A 17,974-nucleotide genomic window follows, 5' to 3' on the forward strand; every position below is an offset into this window, starting at 1 on the left:
TTTTTTTTATTTGTACATTTTTCAATATATAATTTATTTATTGATCGATTTATTAATTATTATCGATATATTTGTTATATAAAAAGTCTACAAATGATTTATTTTTATATTTAAAAATTATTTATTTATTTGTATGTTTTTTTATGACCTATTTATATATTTTTACATTATATATTATATATTTATACTTATATATATATATATATATATTATATATTTATATATTTATTTATTCTTGCTTTTTCAATAACTTTTTATAAACTTTTCTATTTTATTCATTTAAATATATTAAATATCTCAATTTGTTTATTTAATTAACATTATTATATCCCTACCCTATATCTCTATTTATTCAATTAATAACATATCTTACATATTTATTAATTCATTTATGTAGTATCTTGCTTTTAAATTTTTTGTTTTGTTCATTTATATTACATCTTAAATTATTTATTTATTTATTTACTTATAGATTTATACATTTATTTAGATAATGATTTATTTGCAAACTTTATTGCAGATTTTTCTTCATTTATATATTTTATGAATTTATTTATTTATTTACTTATTACTTTACTGATTTATATAGAGTTATTATATATTTAGTTATATATATATATATATATATTTATTCATTTGCTAATGATTAATTTATAGATTTCTTAGTTTTATTAGTTTCATTTGTGTATGCATCAATTATTTGTTCTCTGTTTATATATATGTGTATGTAAGTGAACAAAATAAAAAAGCAAAGAACAATAGAAAAAAGTTTTTAGCCAATTAAATATAAATTATTAAATTAAAGTAAGAAATACATACATCATTTGATGCAGATATAAATGAACAATACAAATGGACAAATTTGTAAGTAAATTAATTTTAATGAAAGAATATATGTATAACTGAATAAATAAAAGATAAATAAATAAATAAATAAATAAATAATTCAATGCATGCTTAAATGTCAAAAATATATAAATGAATAAAACAAAAAGTCTATTAATAAGTTCCTAAACAAGTGTATAAATAATTGAATAAATGAAGCTATGACCAAATAAATAAATAAATTGGTGAAATACATAAGTGCACAAAATATAATATAAATATAATATAAAAATTAATCACTAGATGAATGAATTAATAAACATATAAGCAAAATAATTAAAAGAATGAATGAATGAGTTTATGTAATGTGTACATAAGTGATCAAAAAGTTTACAAATAAATCACTAAAAGAATGATTAAAAATATAAAATATAATTATATATAATTGAAGGAATATATAAATATATAAATATAAATATTATATAAATATATAAATAATTTGATATGTAAATAAACAAAACAAAATGTATAGAAATAAGCTAATCAAATGGATGAATAAATACCTAAATAAATAAATAACTCAAGAAGTAAATATATATAAAACTAGATGCATACATAACTGAATAAAACTAAGAATCATATATACATTTATTATTTTAGTTATTTAATTATTTGTACGTTTTATACTATTTTTATACTTTTGTTTATTAATTATTTATACATTTACTTCTATATATTATTTACTATAAAATTTATAGTTGTATAGAGGATACAAAAATAAATTATGTAGTAAATAATAATGATTTTTAAGTCTCACCAATTCTTGGAGATTATTGTGAATCTCAAGGAAAACTGAGAAGCTAAATCTGAAAATAAAAATTGAATTAAGCCTTAATTCTATGCAACAAATCTACATGAAATTTGAAAAATGAAAAACAATACACTACTTCATATATATATATATATATATCAATATATATATATATATATATATATATATCAATATTTTATATTATTATGAGTATAAATATATAAAATATTAATATATATTACAAAGTTTGAAAACAAAAAAATGAAATGCATTTCACAGAGAATTTTACTTATTCTATTAACTATCATCATTTTTAATATCAATCACCATTACCAAGCATTACCAAGCATTATTAAGCATACAATTGCAAATATATTCTATTTTCTACAGCAACAATTCTACAGCAATCTACTTCCTATTTTTTTTAAATTTTTCAATATAAAAATTTCAATACATCAACTTAGAAATATCCAAATCGTAAACGTGATTTAATACAATCCTTAAGGAAACTTAATCTATAATCTTCAAGATCAAATTTTATAATTTTATAAAATAAAATTTGTTTCAATTCATATCAGACTCACACCCTGTCACACCATCCCTACCTACATAGAATTTAATATTACAAAATTCAATTATACCTTTCCAATTCATTATAGATTCACACCCTATCACACCATCCCTACCTATCCACAGAATTTAATAAAATATAATACTTATACCTTCCTAATTCATTACAGACTCACACCTTATCACACTATCCTTATCAACACAGAATCTAAATGGATTTCTCTTTATTCTAAAGGAACTACCTAACAGTATGAAAATCTATCTAAAAGATTTGTTTAGGGGCCCCTTCTACTTAAAAATAAACATAACCGAAAAAGAGAAAGAAACATTATATAAAATATGATGAGTGATGATTGATTGATTTTATCAGTAGGTCCTGAAACAAATAAAATTCTAAATAATTAGTAAAATAACATATAAATATTTATTAATCGATGATACAAAATTTTCTTGAAATAGAATTGATATATCTGAAACAAAATAAAATAAAGAATTAGCATAAGTATAAAAAATATTTCAAAATATTGTAATTTCTTAAAAATTAAAAATAAAATAATGGTATGAAAAATGATAAATATAATGAACATTCACCATTATTCAAGAAATTTCATAAAAATAATTTTAATTCATATTTTAATGATTAAGTCTTCATCAAAGAGAAAAACAAATATTGCAAATATTAGCAATATTTTCTGCAGCAAACGCAGAAAATATAATGTGATAAGGGATGCTGAAAAAGAAAAGAATGTAGTAGCCAGAAGGACTACTAAAATAAAAATATCTTCCACTCGATATGAATCGAACAACAAACCGCGAGTGGAATATTCATTTTGTATCGCAACACTAAAACAATAAAATAATATATTTTTTTATAAAATAAGAAATTTTTTAAATCAACGCGATGAGTGCTTTCTTATACTTGCAATATTAAATAATTTATATTTATTAAAAAAAAAATATATATAAAAAAAGACATGGAAAATTCCCGAAAACAATCAATTATTTACGCAACGTTACTCTACGCACTCAAATTTAAACAACGCAACACTAATAAAGAATGATTAAAAAAATCCAATGATTTCCTTAGTGACTGCCATTGTACAATCACCCTTGTAGCTTATTTAGCCACTTAAGGTGATTCAGGAACAGGAACGTTGAGTTCTTCCACAATTCCAGTGAAAGAAATTTGGGCATTCAATATTCGCAACACTACTTGAACAAACGCGATTATTTATCAACGCAACGCTATATTTTAAAACAAACTCAATCGAAATCGTTAATTTTATTTATTAAAAAGCTATTACTGATTAGAAATGAAGGATCACAAAGATATAAATTATACTTTATACATAAAAACAATTTATAACAAAATCGCGATATCTTATAATTTACTAATGCAAACGCGATTCTCATTTTGACGCAACACTAATGCAAACGCGATTCTCATCTTAACGCAACACTAATGCAAACGCGATTCTCATTTTAACGCAACACTAATGCAAACGCGATTCTCATTTTAACGCAACATATGTAATAAAGGAGTCTAATTCAACCCGTTATTAATCAATCGCAACACTAATAAAAACGCGATGCCCATGATGACTGGATCTTAATGATGGGCCGGCATGCAAACGGCCAGACGATACAACAACAATTACTACATATTACTAAAACGAGCACAGTGACAAAATAGTAACAATGACTTCCCATTCTTTGGACTCAGAAACAAGAACCAAAAATGAGAAGCCATTCGTTGCAGCCCTCTTCGTGACAGTTTGTCGGGCCTCTTCGGTCTTCCTCCTTCGGGCGCAATGCCCGCTGAAACTTAAATCTAGGCTCGAGATTCGCTAATCGTAAGTCAAAGAAAAAAAAGAAAAAAGTCTAAATCGCGGAAACTAAGTGCACATGAACGATTAACGATCGTAATGATCGTCCATCGTACGCGTGCAGAATCTCGAGCTCAACGTTCGTTTCGAAATATTTCGCGACCACGACCGCGGAAATTCGAAAATCGATGAGCAAAGCCAAAAACGAGTGGCATGCTCCACTCGTTTCAACCGGCTTCACTCTCGATTCTTCAAATTTTATTCCCTGAAACAGATTGTCACGCGAAAAGCGCGCCTACCCGATCAGAGACTGTGACAACCTGCCCGGCCCTACCTACTTACAATTAACATACACACCAGAAAGTATACTACCTATCCTACCTATCCCTATATTTAAAAAATAGCAAAACAGGCACACCAACACACTCATTCAACGATTCTCACGCATAATACTCGGGCGCAAAATCCTACACTAGGGAAAACGTCCCGGGACGCCTCCGACACCCGAGCTTGGCATACAACTTGCACACTCTAACTTTACGTACCATTTTCCTGAAATCGATTGACGATGACTAGCGATCATTGCGTGAAATGTCATGAAAATATGCGTATATTTCAATTTTAATTATTAATATTTGTTAACAAAAGAATATGCCTTTTACGGTCATCAAATTTGTTATATTTGAAAATAAAGAAATCTAATATCGTTGATGACAAGTTATTGTAACGAGATTAATCATAAATATGTTAAATATTTCGAGTTATATAGAATAACATATTAAACGACGCAATTCCACAGCCTAACCACACACACAAAATGCGGAAAATACGTCGTGCACGATACACTAACGCATCGTCAATCGCTAAAAAATTTTTATTAGCTTATGAACTAAAATCATCATGCCCTTCGCCTCTCTCTCACCCAAGTAACACCTGGGCACGTGAGTGAGATCCTGGCAAAGAACACGGAAAGGGTTAAACCTGAAAATCCTGAGCTAAAAAAAATTATTAGTATATCTTCTAACGGACTAATGTTTTCTCATTTTAGATTCGCTCATTTTATTTCAAATTTTAATAAATTCTCTTTGTAAATTTTATGAATTCTTATTAATTTTATAAAGCAAAAATATTGAAATAATAAAGAAGAAATTTATTTTGATATATTATTGAATTTATTATATTAAATTTACGTATGACAATTAAGAAATAATAGAAAATAATTGACTCTAAAAAGAATTTGAATGAAAATAACCTCAGGTGATCTCTTTATCAAAACATGGTTTCGAAAACATAAATCTAGTACAAAAATTCTTGTTTAGATTCAGAAATCTACCTGTCGCGAAGTATCTTCTTGCACATAATATTTCACATACATTCTTTTACGGAGAAAATAAATATTTTTACATTTAGAATCATACTTAAATTTATAACAAAAATCATTATAATTAAATATTACGATGAAATCGAAAATAAAATCATAAATATAAATTGTTTATTATCATATCGATAACCATATCATAACGTTAATATGCACTATCAATTGTATTGTACAATAATTGATATTTTTATTGTAACGAAGTCGGGGATATCCGTCTTCTTCACAATTTTAAATTCATTTCATTATTTCTCACGTATTTGAATTTTAATTTTTATTCATTAAAATAATATTTGTAATATATTCATTTATTTTACAAATAATCATAGAGAAAATATTTTCAATCATAGATCAATCAACATAATTATTTATATCATTCTATATATCGATAATTACTCTGTTATTTAATATAAAATTAACTATCTTTTCAAAAACGCGATATGCAAGAAGATCTATCCTGATCTAATAAATAAAATACAAGAAAAATGTTACTATTCACGAGTATATAATATGACAAATACCCGTGGTCACTGTGCTCGTGCAAAATTCTACGTATACAACCAGTCATCCGTGTCGATACGGACCTTTCGTCCTACGACATGATTGAATGACCGGAGGAACATAAATGCATGCGACTCACCAATAGATGCGAAGAATCTGCATTGTCGTGGTCCACGATGTCATCCCCAAACAGTCATTACGAGGAAGGGAAAACTGTAACCAAACATGAAACACTACCATTAAAATTCTGTGATTATTTGAAAAAGTTGAAGCGAATAGAAAATATATAAAAACAATTACCTCTTCGCGTGATGGATGATCGCCCTATTCCTCAAGGAACACTGACTCTACCCTGTACCGAAAACGAATATTCAAAAAAAAATAAAAAATAAAAATAAAAAACTACTAACGCGTCGATTTCGAATAGAAGCGGCGAACAAACACTGACTCTAGTTTCGCGAATAATTATAGTTAATTTAATTAGAGCTATTGTGCTCTAAATACTAAAAAACTATTACGAAGCAAACACTGAATCTACCGATCGCATTGCGCGCGATCACAAATATTGTTTAAAACTGAAGTCCATGAGAAATGAAGACACTTTGGCATCTTTAACAAAATATAAAATATTACATGTTATTACGAGTGTTTGTGAATACAACATTGATGATACAAAAATATTGAACAAGATAAAAAAATATCTATTAAATTTCAAATTTTAATATAAATAAATAATTACCTCTTCGCGTGATGGATGATCGCCCTATTCCTCAAGGAACACTGACTCTACCCTGTACCGAAAACGAATATTCAAAAAAATAAAAAATAAAAATAAAAACTACTAACGCGTCGATTTCGAATAGAAGCGGCGAACAAACACTGACTCTAGTTTCGCGAATAATTGTAGTAAATTAATTAGAGCTACTGTGCTCTAAATACTAAAAACTATTACGAAGCAAACACTGAATTTACCGATCGCATTGCGCGCGATCACAAAAATTCTCTGGAAATAAAGATATATTATTAATGGGGGGAGGGGATCTATGTAAAATTTTTTTTTCTATCAAATTGTTTCAAAAAAAATTACCGCTTTTATTAAAACTACAAATCGATTATTATCAATTTTTATGAATAAAAGGATTTAAAATATATATATCATTAATGCAAGATTATTAATAATTATGGTGAATGTTCATTACACATATAGGATAAAATATACTTTTACCTAATGATATTATATATATCATATATAACGATCGAATAAATACATAATAAATACGTACAATAGACGAGCGAAAAATCAAGCTTCCCTTTGAAAAATATAATGGCGTCCATGTTGGAATTTTTCCCGCCTTCCCGACCAATATACAGGTCCGATAATCAAGTAACAATCTGTACAAAAGAAAACGAGATTTTCAAATATACGCATAAAATCTATAAAATTAATCGGTTACAAATAAAAATAAAACAATTATCAAACACAAATTTTATCTTAAAAAGGCACAATGTGAATTAATTAGCACTGTAATCGTCAAATAAACGAATAGACAAAAACGAATAATTTAACTTCAAAGGATTGCCAAGCATAATAATAATGGCGTATTCATTTAATGATAGGAATGATAGTTTGGGAAAAAAATATGTACATACTATGCAACAAACAAATCGCAAGAAAAAGTAAAGTTTCTAATACGAATATGGATACATCATGACGTAACACAATTTCGGTTAACGAATTTTCGCGGGAGAAGGGGAAGGGGGAGGGGAGGGGAGAAGAGATGCGCGCGTCGCCTGTCGAAACCTGTCGAAGCCTGTCGAAGCCTGTCGAAACATGTCCAGTGTGGGAAAAATACGAACACGTAATTTCTTAGAAAAGCTATGTTATGAAAACATCTAATTACCCTCGACCATAACAAAACAGAAAAAAGTACATAAACATTACAAAGAGACGCGAGACGCATTTAGAAACCGAAATATTATCACCGACCTAATATATAGTATATATAATATATAATAACCGAATATATAAATATAAAATTATCTTCGTTTCGTTTGTTTTAATGGATCAAAAAATTATAGAAATACATTCCAAATATGATCTAATTTATTCTAATAAATTTATTTCAAAACATATGAAACATCGAAATTAGTCATAAATCAGTCATAAATCATCGTAATGTATGCATACTACAAGTCATTTTTTCTTTCAAATTATCCCGAAAATCGATGATTTTTTCAAATGGCAATCAAAATCGTAAAACAAATGCGTAGAAAAATGATATCAAAATGAAGCAACAAGTCTATTCGAATCTCGTCTCGATGAAGCACGAACTACCGGTATTCAATGATCGAAATTAGAAAAAAAACTCAATATATCAATTAATTTCGACACTTAAAATAATAAAACCATGATTAAATAAACGAAAATAATAATAATTTATATATTCGGTAGCAGAATTTGATCAAAATTACTTACTGCGCAGTAGAATTTTCCAAGCCGGCAGCGATCACACGTCCTCACTTGTTCACTTTCCACAGAAGACTGACATTGCGCGCCAAAAGTCGCCAAGAAGCTCTCTCATTGGCTGGCGACGAAACTCGATCTTTCGATTATTTCGATTATTTCGATAATCGAAATCGCATGAAAAATTAAAGTATTACACAATATATATTTTTATTATTTTAATAAACAATATTAAAAATATATATTATTAATTTATTTGCATTATAAAATTTATTTTAATTAATTATTTATATTATTTTTTTTATTTGTACATTTTTCAATATATAATTTATTTATTGATCGATTTATTAATTATTATCGATATATTTGTTATATAAAAAGTCTACAAATGATTTATTTTTATATTTAAAAATTATTTATTTATTTGTATGTTTTTTTATGACCTATTTATATATTTTTACATTATATATTATATATTTATACTTATATATATATATATATATATATTATATATTTATATATTTATTTATTCTTGCTTTTTCAATAACTTTTTATAAACTTTTCTATTTTATTCATTTAAATATATTAAATATCTCAATTTGTTTATTTAATTAACATTATTATATCCCTACCCTATATCTCTATTTATTCAATTAATAACATATCTTACATATTTATTAATTCATTTATGTAGTATCTTGCTTTTAAATTTTTTTGTTTTGTTCATTTATATTACATCTTAAATTATTTATTTATTTATTTACTTATAGATTTATACATTTATTTAGATAATGATTTATTTGCAAACTTTATTGCAGATTTTTCTTCATTTATATATTTTATGAATTTATTTATTTATTTACTTATTACTTTACTGATTTATATAGAGTTATTATATATTTAGTTATATATATATATATATATATTTATTCATTTGCTAATGATTAATTTATAGATTTCTTAGTTTTATTAGTTTCATTTGTGTATGCATCAATTATTTGTTCTCTGTTTATATATATGTGTATGTAAGTGAACAAAATAAAAAAGCAAAGAACAATAGAAAAAAGTTTTTAGCCAATTAAATATAAATTATTAAATTAAAGTAAGAAATACATACATCATTTGATGCAGATATAAATGAACAATACAAATGGACAAATTTGTAAGTAAATTAATTTTAATGAAAGAATGAAAAAATATATGTATAACTGAATAAATAAAAGATAAATAAATAAATAAATAAATAAATAATTCAATGCATGCATAAATGTCAAAAATATATAAATGAATAAAACAAAAAGTCTATTAATAAGTTCCTAAACAAGTGTATAAATAATTGAATAAATGAAGCTATGACCAAATAAATAAATAAATTGGTGAAATACATAAGTGCACAAAATATAATATAAATATAATATAAAAATTAATCACTAGATGAATGAATTAATAAACATATAAGCAAAATAATTAAAAGAATGAATGAATGAGTTTATGTAATGTGTACATAAGTGATCAAAAAGTTTACAAATAAATCACTAAAAGAATGATTAAAAATATAAAATATAATTATATATAATTGAAGGAATATATAAATATATAAATATAAATATTATATAAATATATAAATAATTTGATATGTAAATAAACAAAACAAAATGTATAGAAATAAGCTAATCAAATGGATGAATAAATATCTAAATAAATAAATAACTCAAGAAGTAAATATATATAAAACTAGATGCATACATAACTGAATAAAACTAAGAATCATATATACATTTATTATTTTAGTTATTTAATTATTTGTACGTTTTATACTATTTTTATACTTTTGTTTATTAATTATTTATACATTTACTTCTATATATTATTTACTATAAAATTTATAGTTGTATAGAGGATACAAAAATAAATTATGTAGTAAATAATAATGATTTTAAGTCTCACCAATTCTTGGAGATTATTGTGAATCTCAAGGAAAACTGAGAAGCTAAATCTGAAAATAAAAATTGAATTAAGCCTTAATTCTATGCAACAAATCTACATGAAATTTGAAAAATGAAAAACAATACACTACTTCATATATATATATATATATATATATATATATATATATATATATATATATATATCAATATTTTATATTATTATGAGTATAAATATATAAAATATTAATATATATTACAAAGTTTGAAAACAAAAAAATGAAATGCATTTCACAGAGAATTTTACTTATTCTATTAACTATCATCATTTTTAATATCAATCACCATTACCAAGCATTACCAAGCATTATTAAGCATACAATTGCAAATATATTCTATTTTCTACAGCAACAATTCTACAGCAATCTACTTCCTATTTTTTTTAAATTTTTCAATATAAAAATTTCAATACATCAACTTAGAAATATCCAAATCGTAAACGTGATTTAATACAATCCTTAAGGAAACTTAATCTATAATCTTCAAGATCAAATTTTATAATTTTATAAAATAAAATTTGTTTCCAATTCATATCAGACTCACACCCTGTCACACCATCCCTACCTACATAGAATTTAATATTACAAAATTCAATTATACCTTTCCAATTCATTATAGATTCACACCCTATCACACCATCCCTACCTATCCACAGAATTTAATAAAATATAATACTTATACCTTCCTAATTCATTACAGACTCACACCTTATCACACTATCCTTATCAACACAGAATCTAAATGGATTTCTCTTTATTCTAAAGGAACTACCTAACAGTATGAAAATCTATCTAAAAGATTTGTTTAGGGGCCCCTTCTACTTAAAAATAAACATAACCGAAAAAGAGAAAGAAACATTATATAAAATATGATGAGTGATGATTGATTGATTTTATCAGTAGGTCCTGAAACAAATAAAATTCTAAATAATTAGTAAAATAACATATAAATATTTATTAATCGATGATACAAAATTTTCTTGAAATAGAATTGATATATCTGAAACAAAATAAAATAAAGAATTAGCATAAGTATAAAAAATATTTCAAAATATTGTAATTTCTTAAAAATTAAAAATAAAATAATGGTATGAAAAATGATAAATATAATGAACATTCACCATTATTCAAGAAATTTCATAAAAATAATTTTAATTCATATTTTAATGATTAAGTCTTCATCAAAGAGAAAAACAAATATTGCAAATATTAGCAATATTTTCTGCAGCAAACGCAGAAAATATAATGTGATAAGGGATGCTGAAAAAGAAAAGAATGTAGTAGCCAGAAGGACTACTAAAATAAAAATATCTTCCACTCGATATGAATCGAACAACAAACCGCGAGTGGAATATTCATTTTGTATCGCAACACTAAAACAATAAAATAATATATTTTTTTATAAAATAAGAAATTTTTTAAATCAACGCGATGAGTGCTTTCTTATACTTGCAATATTAAATAATTTATATTTATTAAAAAAAATATATATAAAAAAGACATGGAAAATTCCCGAAAACAATCAATTATTTACGCAACGTTACTCTACGCACTCAAATTTAAACAACGCAACACTAATAAAGAATGATTAAAAAAATCCAATGATTTCCTTAGTGACTGCCATTGTACAATCACCCTTGTAGCTTATTTAGCCACTTAAGGTGATTCAGGAACAGGAACGTTGAGTTCTTCCACAATTCCAGTGAAAGAAATTTGGGCATTCAATATTCGCAACACTACTTGAACAAACGCGATTATTTATCAACGCAACGCTATATTTTAAAACAAACTCAATCGAAATCGTTAATTTTATTTATTAAAAAGCTATTACTGATTAGAAATGAAGGATCACAAAGATATAAATTATACTTTATACATAAAAACAATTTATAACAAAATCGCGATATCTTATAATTTACTAATGCAAACGCGATTCTCATTTTGACGCAACACTAATGCAAACGCGATTCTCATCTTAACGCAACACTAATGCAAACGCGATTCTCATTTTAACGCAACACTAATGCAAACGCGATTCTCATTTTAACGCAACATATGTAATAAAGGAGTCTAATTCAACCCGTTATTAATCAATCGCAACACTAATAAAAACGCGATGCCCATGATGACTGGATCTTAATGATGGGCCGGCATGCAAACGGCCAGACGATACAACAACAATTACTACATATTACTAAAACGAGCACAGTGACAAAATAGTAACAATGACTTCCCATTCTTTGGACTCAGAAACAAGAACCAAAAATGAGAAGCCATTCGTTGCAGCCCTCTTCGTGACAGTTTGTCGGGCCTCTTCGGTCTTCCTCCTTCGGGCGCAATGCCCGCTGAAACTTAAATCTAGGCTCGAGATTCGCTAATCGTAAGTCAAAGAAAAAAAGAAAAAAAAGTCTAAATCGCGGAAACTAAGTGCACATGAACGATTAACGATCGTAATGATCGTCCATCGTACGCGTGCAGAATCTCGAGCTCAACGTTCGTTTCGAAATATTTCGCGACCACGACCGCGGAAATTCGAAAAATCGATGAGCAAAGCCAAAAACGAGTGGCATGCTCCACTCGTTTCAACCGGCTTCACTCTCGATTCTTCAAATTTTATTCCCTGAAACAGATTGTCACGCGAAAAGCGCGCCTACCCGATCAGAGACTGTGACAACCTGCCCGGCCCTACCTACTTACAATTAACATACACACCAGAAAGTATACTACCTATCCTACCTATCCCTATATTTAAAAAATAGCAAAACAGGCACACCAACACACTCATTCAACGATTCTCACGCATAATACTCGGGCGCAAAATCCTACACTAGGAAAACGTCCCGGGACGCCTCCGACACCCGAGCTTGGCATACAACTTGCACACTCTAACTTTACGTACCATTTTCCTGAAATCGATTGACGATGACTAGCGATCATTGCGTGAAATGTCATGAAAATATGCGTATATTTCAATTTTAATTATTAATATTTGTTAACAAAAGAATATGCCTTTTACGGTCATCAAATTTGTTATATTTGAAAATAAAGAAATCTAATATCGTTGATGACAAGTTATTGTAACGAGATTAATCATAAATATGTTAAATATTTCGAGTTATATAGAATAACATATTAAACGACGCAATTCCACAGCCTAACCACACACACAAAATGCGGAAAATACGTCGTGCACGATACACTAACGCATCGTCAATCGCTAAAAAATTTTTATTAGCTTATGAACTAAAATCATCATGCCCTTCGCCTCTCTCTCACCCAAGTAACACCTGGGCACGTGAGTGAGATCCTGGCAAAGAACACGGAAAGGGTTAAACCTGAAAATCCTGAGCTAAAAAAAATTATTAGTATATCTTCTAACGGACTAATGTTTTCTCATTTTAGATTCGCTCATTTTATTTCAAATTTTAATAAATTCTCTTTGTAAATTTTATGAATTCTTATTAATTTTATAAAGCAAAAATATTGAAATAATAAAGAAGAAATTTATTTTTGATATATTATTGAATTTATTATATTAAATTTACGTATGACAATTAAGAAATAATAGAAAATAATTGACTCTAAAAGAATTTGAATGAAAATAACCTCAGGTGATCTCTTTATCAAAACATGGTTTCGAAAACATAAATCTAGTACAAAAATTTTTGTTTAGATTCAGAAATCTACCTGTCGCGAAGTATCTTCTTGCACATAATATTTCACATACATTCTTTTACGGAGAAAATAAATATTTTTACATTTAGAATCATACTTAAATTTATAACAAAAATCATTATAATTAAATATTACGATGAAATCGAAAATAAAATCATAAATATAAATTGTTTATTATCATATCGATAACCATATCATAACGTTAATATGCACTATCAATTGTATTGTACAATAATTGATATTTTTATTGTAACGAAGTCGGGGATATCCGTCTTCTTCACAATTTTAAATTCATTTCATTATTTCTCACGTATTTGAATTTTAATTTTTATTCATTAAAATAATATTTGTAATATATTCATTTATTTTACAAATAATCATAGAGAAAATATTTTCAATCATAGATCAATCAACATAATTATTTATATCATTCTATATATCGATAATTACTCTGTTATTTAATATAAAATTAACTATCTTTTCAAAAACGCGATATGCAAGAAGATCTATCCTGATCTAATAAATAAAATACAAGAAAAATGTTACTATTCACGAGTATATAATATGACAAATACCCGTGGTCACTGTGCTCGTGCAAAATTCTACGTATACAACCAGTCATCCGTGTCGATACGGACCTTTCGTCCTACGACATGATTGAATGACCGGAGGAACATAAATGCATGCGACTCACCAATAGATGCGAAGAATCTGCATTGTCGTGGTCCACGATGTCATCCCCAAACAGTCATTACGAGGAAGGGAAAACTGTAACCAAACATGAAACACTACCATTAAAATTCTGTGATTATTTGAAAAAGTTGAAGCGAATAGAAAATATATAAAAACAATTACCTCTTCGCGTGATGGATGATCGCCCTATTCCTCAAGGAACACTGACTCTACCCTGTACCGAAAACGAATATTCAAAAAAATAAAAAAATAAAAATAAAAAACTACTAACGCGTCGATTTCGAATAGAAGCGGCGAACAAACACTGACTCTAGTTTCGCGAATAATTATAGTTAATTTAATTAGAGCTATTGTGCTCTAAATACTAAAAAACTATTACGAAGCAAACACTGAATCTACCGATCGCATTGCGCGCGATCACAAATATTGTTTAAAACTGAAGTCCATGAGAAATGAAGACACTTTGGCATCTTTAACAAAATATAAAATATTACATGTTATTACGAGTGTTTGTGAATACAACATTGATGATACAAAAATATTGAACAAGATAAAAAAATATCTATTAAATTTCAAATTTTAATATAAATAAATAATTACCTCTTCGCGTGATGGATGATCGCCCTATTCCTCAAGGAACACTGACTCTACCCTGTACCGAAAACGAATATTCAAAAAAATAAAAAAATAAAAATAAAAAACTACTAACGCGTCGATTTCGAATAGAAGCGGCGAACAAACACTGACTCTAGTTTCGCGAATAATTGTAGTAAATTAATTAGAGCTACTGTGCTCTAAATACTAAAAACTATTACGAAGCAAACACTGAATTTACCGATCGCATTGCGCGCGATCACAAAAATTCTCTGGAAATAAAGATATATTATTAATGGGGGGAGGGGGGATCTATGTAAAATTTTTTTTTCTATCAAATTGTTTCAAAAAAAATTACCGCTTTTATTAAAACTACAAATCGATTATTATCAATTTTTATGAATAAAAGGATTTAAAATATATATATCATTAATGCAAGATTATTAATAATTATGGTGAATGTTCATTACACATATAGGATAAAATATACTTTTACCTAATGATATTATATATATCATATATAACGATCGAATAAATACATAATAAATACGTACAATAGACGAGCGAAAAATCAAGCTTCCCTTTGAAAAAATATAATGGCGTCCATGTTGGAATTTTTCCCGCCTTCCCGACCAATATACAGGTCCGATAATCAAGTAACAATCTGTACAAAAGAAAACGAGATTTTCAAATATACGCATAAAATCTATAAAATTAATCGGTTACAAATAAAAATAAAACAATTATCAAACACAAATTTTATCTTAAAAAGGCACAATGTGAATTAATTAGCACTGTAATCGTCAAATAAACGAATAGACAAAAACGAATAATTTAACTTCAAAGGATTGCCAAGCATAATAATAATGGCGTATTCATTTAATGATAGGAATGATAGTTTGGGAAAAAAATATGTACATACTATGCAACAAACAAATCGCAAGAAAAAGTAAAGTTTCTAATACGAATATGGATACATCATGACGTAACACAATTTCGGTTAACGAATTTTCGCGGGAGAAGGGGAAGGGGGAGGGGAGAAGAGATGCGCGCGTCGCCTGTCGAAACCTGTCGAAGCCTGTCGAAGCCTGTCGAAACATGTCCAGTGTGGGAAAAATACGAACACGTAATTTCTTAGAAAAGCTATGTTATGAAAACATCTAATTACCCTCGACCATAACAAAACAGAAAAAAGTACATAAACATTACAAAGAGACGCGAGACGCATTTAGAAACCGAAATATTATCACCGACCTAATATATAGTATATATAATATATAATAACCGAATATATAAATATAAAATTATCTTCGTTTCGTTTGTTTTAATGGATCAAAAAATTATAGAAATACATTCCAAATATGATCTAATTTATTCTAATAAATTTATTTCAAAACATATGAAACATCGAAATTAGTCATAAATCAGTCATAAATCATCGTAATGTATGCATACTACAAGTCATTTTTTCTTTCAAATTATCCCGAAAATCGATGATTTTTTCAAATGGCAATCAAAATCGTAAAACAAATGCGTAGAAAAATGATATCAAAATGAAGCAACAAGTCTATTCGAATCTCGTCTCGATGAAGCACGAACTACCGGTATTCAATGATCGAAATTAGAAAAAACTCAATATATCAATTAATTTCGACACTTAAAATAATAAAACCATGATTAAATAAACGAAAATAATAATAATTTATATATTCGGTAGCAGAATTTGATCAAAATTACTTACTGCGCAGTAGAATTTTCCAAGCCGGCAGCGATCACACGTCCTCACTTGTTCACTTTCCACAGAAGACTGACATTGCGCGCCAAAAGTCGCCAAGAAGCTCTCTCATTGGCTGGCGACGAAACTCGATCTTTCGATTATTTCGATTATTTCGATAATCGAAATCGCATGAAAAATTAAAGTATTACACAATATATATTTTTATTATTTTAATAAACAATATTAAAAATATATATTATTAATTTATTTGCATTATAAAATTTATTTTAATTAATTATTTATATTATTTTTTTTATTTGTACATTTTTCAATATATAATTTATTTATTGATCGATTTATTAATTATTATCGATATATTTGTTATATAAAAAGTCTACAAATGATTTATTTTTATATTTAAAAATTATTTATTTATTTGTATGTTTTTTTATGACCTATTTATATATTTTTACATTATATATTATATATTTATACTTATATATATATATATATATATTATATATTTATATATTTATTTATTCTTGCTTTTTCAATAACTTTTTTATAAACTTTTCTATTTTATTCATTTAAATATATTAAATATCTCAATTTGTTTATTTAATTAACATTATTATATCCCTACCCTATATCTCTATTTATTCAATTAATAACATATCTTACATATTTATTAATTCATTTATGTAGTATCTTGCTTTTAAATTTTTTTGTTTTGTTCATTTATATTACATCTTAAATTATTTATTTATTTATTTACTTATAGATTTATACATTTATTTAGATAATGATTTATTTGCAAACTTTATTGCAGATTTTTCTTCATTTATATATTTTATGAATTTATTTATTTATTTACTTATTACTTTACTGATTTATATAGAGTTATTATATATTTAGTTATATATATATATATATATATTT

General features: G+C 26.4%; 1 long non-coding RNA gene across 1 annotated transcript; it reads right to left on the reverse strand.

Annotated features, from left to right (window-relative positions):
* Positions 1-11,265: 11,265 nt before the first annotated feature.
* LOC133666369 (uncharacterized) lies at positions 11,266-17,342 on the reverse strand. Its single transcript, XR_009830461.1, has 3 exons — positions 17,060-17,342; positions 15,873-15,982; positions 11,266-11,356 (listed from the first exon to the last, which is right to left on the reverse strand). It is a non-coding gene; the product is annotated as an uncharacterized LOC133666369 (long non-coding RNA).
* Positions 17,343-17,974: the final 632 nt, after the last annotated feature.

Source organism: Apis cerana, linkage group LG6, assembly GCF_029169275.1.
Source record: "Apis cerana isolate GH-2021 linkage group LG6, AcerK_1.0, whole genome shotgun sequence".
In the NCBI taxonomy this organism is placed as follows: Eukaryota; Metazoa; Arthropoda; class Insecta; order Hymenoptera; family Apidae; genus Apis; species Apis cerana.